Below are 12,037 nucleotides of genomic sequence, written 5' to 3' on the forward strand. Positions count from 1 at the left end.
TATTTATAGCTATGTATACACAGATGTATTTCAATATTTTAATCATCGAAAAGATCGCTATCGCCATAAAACTCATTCTCGTTTAACGATTTAATCGTATTGTGAAATTTATTAAATTTATACCTTCGCGTATATATAATAAAAAACAGTGGTGACTCAGTGGTAAGAACATCGGATTTCAAAATCGATAAGTCGCAGTTCGAGACCGAGCGAGCGTGCAGGAAATAAATTGATTTTTCAATTTATCTGCACATGTGGATAACATCACCAATGCTTAAAACGCTTAAACGTTAAAATGCTTAATCCACCACGCTAGCCAAGTGCGGGTTGGCAGATGTCACATGTCGTCGAACTTTTTGATTCTTGGACATGTTCAGGTTTCCTCACGATGTTTTCCTTCACCGTTTTTAAGCAGTGGTGATGTTATCCACATGTACAGATAAATTGAAAAAAAAACAATTTATTTCCTGCACGCTCAGCCCGGTCTCGAACCTCGACTTATCGATTTTGAAGTCCGAGGTTCTCACCACTGAGTCACCACTGCATTATAGTCAATTCTTCTTATAAAAGCCCTACGTACTTTCTTCTTCACTTAGAGTTGAAGTATAACGCTATAATTTTAAAAACATAGTCTACGTTACAAGTGATTGAAACAAATTTCCGCTTAAACTCAATGTCGCATTACAAATTGTATTTAAACGAACTATCGCCTCCAATCCTTGGTGTACAGGGTAACAGCCTCTCGAGCTATCATAACAGAAGCCTAGCTGCGTAAATCACGCAATAAATTATTGAACATGAAATATTCAAACACTTTATACGGTGGGGTGTGAAAATGGTGGAAAATTTGCTTTTACTTCCTTCTTATTTCTTCTTGTGCAATCTATTCAAATGATGTATGATAGCGTTTTTATAGGATACATTAATATTTAAATATGCATGTTTAGTAAGAACAATATAGCGCTACGTTTTTATAACTAGAATTAAAGATAAATTTCCGAAAGATAAGGTTCTATGATTATTCATAAAAGTGGGTATACTTTGGTATATCTTAGTAATAAATAATAAGTAAGCTGTGCAATAAATAATAAATAATAAGTAAGCTGTGTAACAAATAATAAAATTGGTGGATCATTTCAATTAGAATATTAGGATAATTAGGTGATCTGTAATTCTTGAAACAAAAGCAAGTACAAAAAATTATTTATAATTTAATTGTATCTGCAAATTATCGTGAGTAAGTCAGTTCTTTTCTAGAGAAATGATCGAAAATAATAAAAAATATAATGAGTTTATTTATTAGATTATGGCAGAAAACAAAAGGATTAAAGCCTTAGTTTTTAATTTGATTTTTCTTTTTTGTGTTAATATTGAATCAATACTTAGAACGTATCCTATGTAATTGGGACCACGCCAAAGGCACGAGCTGTCAATTAAAAAAAGAATCATCAAAATTGGCTTACGCAGTAAAACGTTATAAGGTAACAAACACAAAAAATGCAGTCGAAATGAGATTGACTTTTTTAAAGTTGAAAATAGACGAGTATGAGTAGGAAGGTATATTATAATTAGATTGATAATTTTGATCGAACATTATCATGTTAAAAATATTGCACCAACGTTTGACTGACAAAGAAATTATGAACGATTTATTTCATATTACCCATATTTGTTGTAGATCGATCTTATTTAACGCCAGCCACGCGGGAAAATTGACTTTTAATTAGCAATTTTCAATAACAGGCGCCTTCAAAGGCTGAGATATTGCCCGGACAAGATTTAAGTATTATATTTAAATTATTATTGAATTTTAAAGATAAAGCCATAAATATCCTTATTACAAAAACTAAAAATCATACACATAATTAATTTTTCACGTTATGTAGGATGTGAAATATTCAAATGACATTTAGAATGAGACTCGCAATTCATGTAGCATCGAAAAGAGAATTCTCAGAAAATATACATGACGCACAGATAAGTAGCAGCTTATTAGATATATCATTGTATATGTGTTTACCTATATTGATATATTATTTTCATTATATTTATACTAAAGTAGTTATCGCCCGCAGCTTCGCCGGCGCGGTCCTAGTAAATTTTCGTGGTACAAACTTACATTTCCTATTTTATCCCCTCGAGGGTAGAATTTATCAAAATCCTTTCTTAACGGATGCCTCAGTCATAACATCTATCTGCATGCCAAATTTCAGCCCAATCCGAACAGGAGTATGGGCTGTGTGTTGATAGATCACTATGCCAGTCACCTTTGAGTTACATATATTTAGACGAGTATCACATAATTATGAAATTACGTATGTAGAAAAAGTAATATGTCCATACAAATAACTTCACGTATTTCACGTTTATAGCTAGTTTATCTCCATCAAAGGGTAACTTTGATACCTACAGCCATCTTTGGAACGTCGAGTGCCCTGTAAAACAAGTTTGATTACTTTTTTATTGCTTTTGCCTTCAGTTGTAGCGTTTGTTTTAGGAATTTAGATATGTAGTAAGGTGTCCTTTTGTTCAAGGGGGATTGGTATAGTTTGGAGAATTTAATTAAATTGTTTTTATTAATTTTCATGCTCAATTTTTTACGACATGAGCGCCAACAAATTATTTCGTGGTTCAAAAACAACGGAATTATATTTAACTTCGTTGTAGTAACAGACGCGGTTATGCAATTTTCTCACAGAATGAAAACCTTATTTATCCTCAACAAGCTCTACTTTAAAAGAATGCGTGCGAATAAATAGGTCATCGATGTTATTTTTAATTAAAAATAGCAAAATGGAAATCTGCAGCGGCGAGATACTAAAATTAATGAAATGCACAATTTAAAAAGGAAATAATAGGAGTATTTTCTAATTAAATTATTAATCATTTTTGAATCTGTCTGCTGTTATGTCGTCTATAAAATTATTTGTAGTTTACATTGTGATAATATCTTTGTAATCCCATTGTGCATCAGATTCATTTCATTCATATTCATGTTTTAAATAGGCTTTTATTAGCTTCACCTGTATTTACATATTTGTATGTAACTTATTTAGACTCGATTTTGACCCATTTTATTATACTGACAAATTTAAACTAAACTTTTTTATAATATACACTTATCAAGATTCGGTGGCAACACAATAATTTCATGAGTTTATCTTATTTTCCTGACTAGGATAGCCAGGATTCAATTTACTTACGTATACTCTGTACAAGAACAAGTGAGACATTTAGTTGATTCTATCATTTAAGTGTGTTTTTTAGTTGTTGTAAAATAGGTTTATTAATATTTAGTCCTGCTTATGAATTAGAGTTTTAGTAGAGTTATTTCTAGATTGCAGATAATATTATCCATCTATTCTGTAAAAAAAAAAATTATGTACCGCTTTAAGCAGTAATATGACCTCATATTACTAACCTACTACATTTTGGCAGGCTCTTGAAGATGTTTCACTAAAAACAACAATATAATAAGAATATAAATATATTGTCTTTTATTTTTTTTTTTACTAGCTTTGCGTCCGCGGTTTTGCCAGCGCAGTGAAGGGAAGAGGTAGATAGACTCGTATTTTTCCCCGCATAGTTCCCGTTCATGTGGAACTTCTGGGATAAGAACTATCCTTTCTCGGGTCACAAAATATCTCCGTGCCATACTTAATTCAAATTGGTTCTTCCTTTCTTGAATTATAAATAGTGTAACTTACAGGACTTTCTTTTGTATATCTATATATATAAAATTCTCGTGTCACAGTTTTCGTTGCCATACTCCTCCGAAACGGCTTGACCGATTCCTCTGAAATTTGGTAAGCATATTGGGTAGGTCTGAGAATCGGCTAACATCTATTTTTCATACCACTAAACGATAAGAGTAAGGCAGAACAGCGTTTGCCGGGTGCAGCTAGTATTTTATATAGATGTAGATGCTTATAGTATAAATTATACAATATCTACAACACCCCGTCATTCACAATTACTCCAAATGAGATGCTCATATTAGTGATTTTATAACATTGTAACCAGTAGGTCAAGAAAAAATAATTTTACGTCACTTCCACTAATCTTGAATTTACATATTGTTTTAGAAGAACTGTGAGCAATAGTACTGTATAATTCAAGCACGAGCGGGTTATCATTACAACTGTTTGACTTTATGTGGCTTCAGGTCTCGCAGACGTATTGTATTCCATTTATTCTATTGTTAGTCATATCGTTTACGAATCAGTTCAAAATAAAACACAATAACAAGATAATAATGTTAGGTCAGTAGCTTTTTTTTGCTTAAATATACGCATAAAATATATGTAATTGGTCTGTCGATAATGAAGTTAGTTGCGCCGATATATCTGTATCTAGACTGAGTTGTTCTTGAAGAGTTTCTTATCATTCTACTGTTTACTATCCCAAATAAAGCAAAAAATACACACATATAAAGAGATAAACTTATAATGTTAATTAATTATGACAATGAATTGAATAAAAATGCTGTTTCAAAGCCATATCATACACGTGATATACATAGTTTCTCAATAAAGTGTACCCTAAAAATGCATAAATTCAGGCATAGTATAACGCTTGCTTCGCTTCGCTTCGCTCGCCCCAAGTATCCAATAAATCTTTTACATAATTGCTTGAATTTTGATTGTTTTTTAAAATCATATTTCTTATGAATAATTTATTAATTAACAGTACTAACTCTCGATACTAAAAATTCATCGAACTTTTCCTAGAATACTACAATTTTTATATCGTAGTTTATTTGATTTTGTGAGTACTATTTCAAAGAAAATCGAGTGTGAGAATACAAATATACGGTACTCTTAGATTAAATGCAAGCCATTTAATTCTCGGGCTTCAAAGCTTATAAATTTTTAAGGCTTAACAAATAAAGTTAAACTGAAGAATTTAGGCATTTATTCAATTATACATAATATTGTAATTAAACAAATAATAAAATATATATATTATAATTATAATATATAATTGATAGTGAACAAGGTATTAATGACATGATGGTTTATTTGCATGTATAAGACGTAAACGTAATGAAATATTCAATAAATAGCAGTTAATACTTGAAAACTCGGTTTTTAAGATGGGTTAGGTAGAGGGTGGGCTATAAGTGCCTCCTATTTTAGCGGCAATCTACCTCCGCTGCAGTGATTTGATAACGCCGTTTGTTTGAAGCACCACTCGGTTCGATCTACATTTTCAGAAATGATTCCTTCATAAAACAATCCGTTTTATTTAAACATTTGGTGTATATTTAATGTGAAAGCTCTATTTGTGTTAGACTTATGATTCATCGTCTCTTTAATATATTCGCATTTTAATGGAGTGGAAAAAAAACATGGTCATCAACCGATAATTATCTGATCGTGTCCTTTATTTAATTAGCTAACAAGTAGGATAAGACGCACGTTGACCTCTTTGGTATATATTTTTCTGCTTTCAGTTTAGACGTTGTAAAAAGATCCTTTAAACGATTACATTATTACTGGTTGAATTAAAAATGTCTTATCCGAATTGAGTCTGTTTTTTTTTTGTTTTTAAAGAATACACGCTCTCAGTAAGTATGTATTCTGTAAAAAAATATAGTCATGATTTTTCTGCAATTTGCACAAAGAGACAATACATATCGATAAAGTGTTGGTATAAGTGAAACATTTGAAAGTATAATATATTTACGGAATACAAATGATTATCTTTTCTTTTACAGTTTATCGCTGATAAACGCTACGGCGTAGCGGCACGATTACATGTTCTGTGCTACGAACATGCTACGTAACGTACATCATATTTTCAATTGCGAACGGATTCGGTTTCCTTCTTCCCGCTGTGAAACACCTCATTCCTGTGTAAAAATCTTTCCCGGTATCTTTACAGGCGGAAAGCTAGTGATTCATAAAAGTTTTAACTTGCAATTAAATGTTTAATCATTCTTTAGATATTCCACGTGTAATATTTATAATTTGACGCGAAAAATAGAAGAAATCTTTACAGTATCCATAAAATTCACGAACTTTCGAAAGGAAAGTTAAATTAGTCTCCGATCGTAATTTCATTCATCAAACTTCGATAAAATGACTTTGAAAGACTTTCTTGTGCCCATAAAGGAATTCGTGTAAAAATAAAAAGCAAAAATATTTCTAAACCCTTTTAAACGATCGACATTACTCTTTCTATCTTACTTTGTATTACGGCAAAAATGCTTTTAGTTGACTTGTAAGAGTACTTTTACCCATTGTCGTATAAAAACTGGGAGCACCCGATTGTTAGTACATTTTTTTGTCAATTAGCATTAATCCTTAATATTCATTGGCATATGCTACTTGGATAGACAGAAATTCGTTGTTAATAACAAATCTAAAATTTATTTAAACTGAAGCCAAAGAGACTACTACAAATAGTAGTAAATATAAAGATTTACTTTTTTAGTCTTGTAGGTACTAAAGGTTTAATCTGTGAAACCTGATAAATCTGCGATTGAAATTGAAAACAAAAAGCATACGTGTTAATATGAATTTTAAAGAATTTCTTTTTGTAAAATTGTTATAAAATCTCATATTGGGTCCTTGTTACTCCGAAATAAAGAATTTATTATTATTATATAATAAAGCTGTTTGATTGACAAAATTATTTACAACTTCTCACATCATCGAATAAAATGAATTCGAATAACCGTGAAAAATACTGTATAGTTCTATCGTTTAGACCAACCTTTTCAGATGAATTGTCTTTATTGCAATGTAAATTGTGAAAACCCGAACTAAATGGAAAATATAAATTTGCAATATTCATCCATTCACAGAACGTAGATTCAAAAAATATTGTTTGTAAATGTTATGTTACTAAATGCATTCGATCTTTATAGCGGTACGACATTGCTACCCAAGGATATAGTACTTCTGTAGTAAATGAAATTTTTCACCAATCCTGTATTATTGTATTGTGATGTGTTATAAGTATGAATATACATATTTCTATTGTAAACACTATCAAATTATAAAGCCTTATTTTAATACGTTTCCCGTAAGACTGAACATGCAACTTGGAAATAATTGATAGTATATTATGTATCGTATCCTTTCAATTTTACAAATTCTGCCCAGCCAAGTGCGAATTGATAGCGCGATCGTGCTACATTTTACAAAAAAGTAGCAATTTATTATTATTACCGATATAATTTACAATAAGTACCCCCTCAATTGACTTTTTTTATTCGAAAGCAGATAGCTCCCATGTGGTCCTATTAAATTTGATGTGGTATTGATAATTTAGAGACGGTTATATATATATTGTTTATTTATTTACGGTCATAGATATTTATTACTAGTTATTTATTACAAATCATTTATTATGAAGCAAATATAACAATCAATTCATTGTATTAACAATTTGCATATCGACTAAAATGTAACCAAAATTAATATTTAATTTAAATGAAAATCACCGTTATAAGTATAACACATGGAGCTCGAACAAGGACAATGACAATGGGGAAATAAACAAAGGCATTCTAACAGATATACCCGTATTAAAATGTTTCCATGCCACTAATTGTCAGAGCAAATTATTGGTTGACTGAAACTCGACCACTTGTTAAAATTTATCGGTCTTTTTTATATCAATAATGGAGCTCTTTGTTGATTATTCTTGCTCCGATAAAACAGTCTACGCAATTTATTAATAAATAATGACATTGGATTTTAAACGTCGGCATTGATATATTGAGTACTTTTTCTGTCTTTATGTACAGCTTTATGTCATATTTCGGTGTTATGATGTATTATTTATATAAAATTGAAGTTAATACAGTAATTAACATTATATTATATACGGTATAATTAACGGAGTGATATGATTCTATATTTTAATACTAAAAAAAAGGTTTTTTGTTTATTTGAACGCGCTTTTCTCAGGAACTACTGGAATGATCTCCAAACTTCTTTCACGGTTGGAAACGTATGCCTTGAGTGTGCTACAGCCATTCCGGGCCTGTGATACGTATATAGCCGACTAGCAGATAAATGATGTTTAAATCCTAAATTTAGAAATATAAAGATACTTACGAAACAATTCAATAAATGAGACAGATTTTGGTGTAGCAAAGAATTTGACGAAAACGAAAAATGTTTGAAGGAAATAGTTCTTACCCGGTCAAGTAACTACAACATTTCATCGCAATTAAATTTTTTTGTCCTTAAGCTAGTAGCTACAATGGTTTTCGTCTCAGTGCTGTCTAAAGGCCTGTTGGCCAACCTAGTGCACCGTTATTGCGACTCTGTATGCAGAAAACATAACGAGCATTTCCTGAGTAAAAGAAGTAAATATCCACTCGTAAGAATAAAACTTATTTCAGGAAAATTCAAAGCTTCCCCCCATCGAATGAAGTTTTAATCCTTATTGAGTTGGTAATATGTGTTAAAGGAATCCTTTTTGAATTTATCTTGCGAGCAAGCAGCGTGGCCTACATCGTCGTGTTTTCATTTCGGATTTACTCCGAACTTCGCACCGAATCTAAGCAGCTGCGTCATTCCTAAAGGATGTTTTCTTTTCCTTCTTCGACACGAGATCTTGACGACTGGCTTTTGTGATTTAAAAAGATTTGCAAGCAAAACCGCTTATCGTTCCGCGGTTTGCTGTGTATTGTTGATATTATCGTAATACCGTTGTTTAGGTATGCCTCTGCATACTCTTATATCATGTTCCACTCACGTATTATATCCATCCTTTGTATTCTAACAATTATTGTTTTATCATATAATTAATATCGATAGCAAATTCTAATTTCATTGTTATGTTATCAATAATTGTTTATATATATTATTTGATACTCTTGGCGTTAGCGTTGTAACGTTATCATAATTTGAGTGAACATTACGTTCAATTATCATAAAGAATCATGCAGTTCTTTAAAACAGCTACAAAACAAACTAAAATAAAATATAAGAAGCATGAAAACCAAAAAACTAATATCTAAAATTATCATTTAAGAATCACTAGCTTATTGCGCACTAGAAAATCTTTAAAACAGGAATTGTTCAAGTCTCTAACTCGTAACTACACCTAGTAAAGCAAATGCTGATGATATCGGCCAATGTGCGAAGCATGCTTTTCGAGAGCATTTGAACGGCTTTGTTTCATCTTGTAAATAATAACAAGAAATTAAAACACTACGATAAACTAATACACTATATTACCAACAGCTGTATTATAAACATATGAAAAGCAAAACTACATTTAATTAGACAAACGTATATTTTATTTCGTAAATATAATGCAGAACATAAAACTATGCCGTATGAGATTACATAAAGTAGGTAATACAAAAGTCATTATGTAAATAAGTGTTATGACTATAGCGTGATAAATTTCAGCAGATAAGAAAAATCGATTACGTTTGAGAAAGTTTACCTACCTTTGGAAAACATTATACGTGTTTACGATAGTCTAATTAATCCACAATTCTTTAATAATTCACATGATTCGGTTAAGTTTAACACATCAACATTTCGTAATATCACTGTTTATCTATTTACATCCGGATTCCGCGAACGTCGGGCACTGCAGTGCTGCGTACGGCCGTCCGTCGAGTGTCCGGTCGCAATGTGCCAGGATGAGATGCGAAGACGTGATTTTTATGGGAAAAGGTTTTTGATATGTGCGAGCGAGGGTGCAACGCGTAGAGACACGGCGGCGACGCGGCAAGAACTGTCCGGGGAGGGGACCCTACTGCGCCGCCCGCCCCAACGCCGGAACGCTGATACAAAATTAATACTTGTTTTGCTAAGAGCGATTTCGATTTGTCGGGTCCCAAATTTGGAAAGTTTGATCTTGTTAGCAATTAAAGTTGTCTTAATATATACTTGTAAACTTGAAGTATTCGACCCTTGAACGTTCGGCGTACACTCTATTGGTGTTTCGTAAAACACGTTAAACCGTGTTTTATGTAATTTCGCATTTTATCAAGGATGTTCACTGTTTCTATAAAAAAATGTCATATTAATATTCTTCGAAAACCTCTACTTTCATAATACTTCAGTTTATCTACCGGTAAATTACGTAAAGTCTTATAAGTAATGGCGAGTACCTGTAGCACGGACTGGCAGCAATATGGAGACCGGAGCCGCGTCTCAATTTTTATTAAAACTGGAACAGTCCCAATATTTTGCAAAGTTTGCGGGTGGAGCGAAAAGTTCCATTTCCTTCGTTTAGGAACTCTCGCAATTGATGCAGTGTTGCTCGTTTGCATGACATTAAAATATCTTTGACGCTCGATATTTTGGTGCGCCAGCGAGTTTCGTATCTCGGTTATGCAAATATTTCAATTTCAAGTTATTTTTAAAATAATCGCGCACGGAACAGACTTTGATTCTGTTAACACGACACACGTTTCAATTTATATGCAAACTTTTGAGGTTACACATTTTGGCATTGCATAAATCAAATTTAATTTAAAACAATAAAGCATTAGCATTATATATCATATACATTTATTTAGCCAATCGGTTTAAAAATTAAGTAAAGACGATAATCGATATTTACAAAAGCGATAGTAGTTCTCTTTATGATTCAGGCAAATCAAGAAAATTTATTCTCAAATAAGGGGATTAAAAAAAGTGGATTCCATTCGACCTGTGGCATATTCTAGCTACATATAGTTAAGGAACACAAATATTAATATAAATGCTAAAGCTAGAAACAGATTTAAGTTCAAAGGATATTGCAAACACAAAAAGGTTTATATTTCGGTCGGCTTATAAAGAGCATGTGACCACTTTCGTGTGTATATTCTTTCTTTCCAAAATTCAAACAAAAACACAAAAAAAAAATGTTTTAAACCTTTTAATTACTAAGAAATTTAAAATTATAAACTCATATGTTTGTAACGAATCTGAAAAGAATACATGCGTGTTTTATTAAAAATCATTTATAACGTGAATTCTACGAAAAAAAATTGGATCGTATCCAAACCTATTCACATATAATAGACCTATTTCTCCGTTCAATAACACATAACACACATGCAATTTCGATTACGATACTACAAAGCTTAAACATCACCCAAACGATACGCTATTACGTTGTTTTTACAGAACGTAATAAAGTCCTTCAGTGACCCAATCGCTCTATGTCAGTTCAATATGACGGTGCCAATAATGCGGGCAGAGCCGCTTGCGAACACGATTAAATTTTTAACATTTCCACACCGCAAAAGACCAGCATACAATAAAGGCATCGGATTTTGTATTACGTTTCTGCTCGCTTGCAGATCTTTGTTTATTACATTTACAGAGATGCAGTTTGAATATCACAGCACTCGACTTAGTTTTTCTGCAACTAGCCGAGTTAAATGATGAATGCATTGTGTTATTCCGTTTTGTTTATTCCAAAGAACATCTCAGAATATAAGCATTGCCATGCGATAAGCGAAATGGATACCATATAAATGTATAACTAAAATGCATCCCATTCCCTTATCGTATTCGTACCATATTTTAAATGTGTTCGAACGAATCACGTTTTTGATACTATAATATAAATGTATAATTTCGAGACATTGAATATTTTATTTTGAGTAAATAACTGGGATAATGTTCATATGAATAAATGAAACACTTGGTTCCGAGTTCGTTATAAATTTTAATAACTTTATCTGTTGATCGTAGACAGACGTTGTCAGTTCGGTTTATGATTATTTTTTGTACCGTTTAAGTTCTAAAAAGTAATTTGGTGTCTTCTGAAGTCTGTGAGATAAATGCTCTTACTACTAATGGCTTTTCATTGAATGCTCAAATGAATGTAAAATGTATGCATTGTAAGTTTAGAACATCCATTTTGTTTTTGATATAGTTTAGAGTAATAGTAATTAATGTATGGTTACTTTTTGAAAATATATTTCAACCAAACAAAATATAAAGTATATGTATATTACGGTTATAAAATAATAGAAAATATATGTTATCTGTGTGTGTATGTTGCTTTATTAAAGATGTAATTTTTTTTTTTTCTTGTAAAGATTTTCGGCCAACAT

General features: G+C 31.6%; 1 protein-coding gene across 1 annotated transcript in view; it reads right to left on the reverse strand.

Moving 5' to 3' along the window:
• The window catches only part of LOC119832751 (semaphorin-2A-like), a 511,596-nt gene extending 501,904 nt beyond the window's left edge, over positions 1-9,692 (reverse strand). Inside the window, exon 1 of the mRNA XM_038356484.1 lies at positions 9,422-9,692. The gene's annotated coding sequence lies outside the window, so the exon portion shown is untranslated. The remainder of the gene's footprint in view (positions 1-9,421) is intronic.
• Between the last annotated feature and the right edge of the window lie 2,345 nt (positions 9,693-12,037).

This window comes from Zerene cesonia, chromosome 16 (genome assembly GCF_012273895.1).
Source record: "Zerene cesonia ecotype Mississippi chromosome 16, Zerene_cesonia_1.1, whole genome shotgun sequence".
Lineage (NCBI taxonomy): Eukaryota > Metazoa > Arthropoda > Insecta > Lepidoptera > Pieridae > Zerene > Zerene cesonia.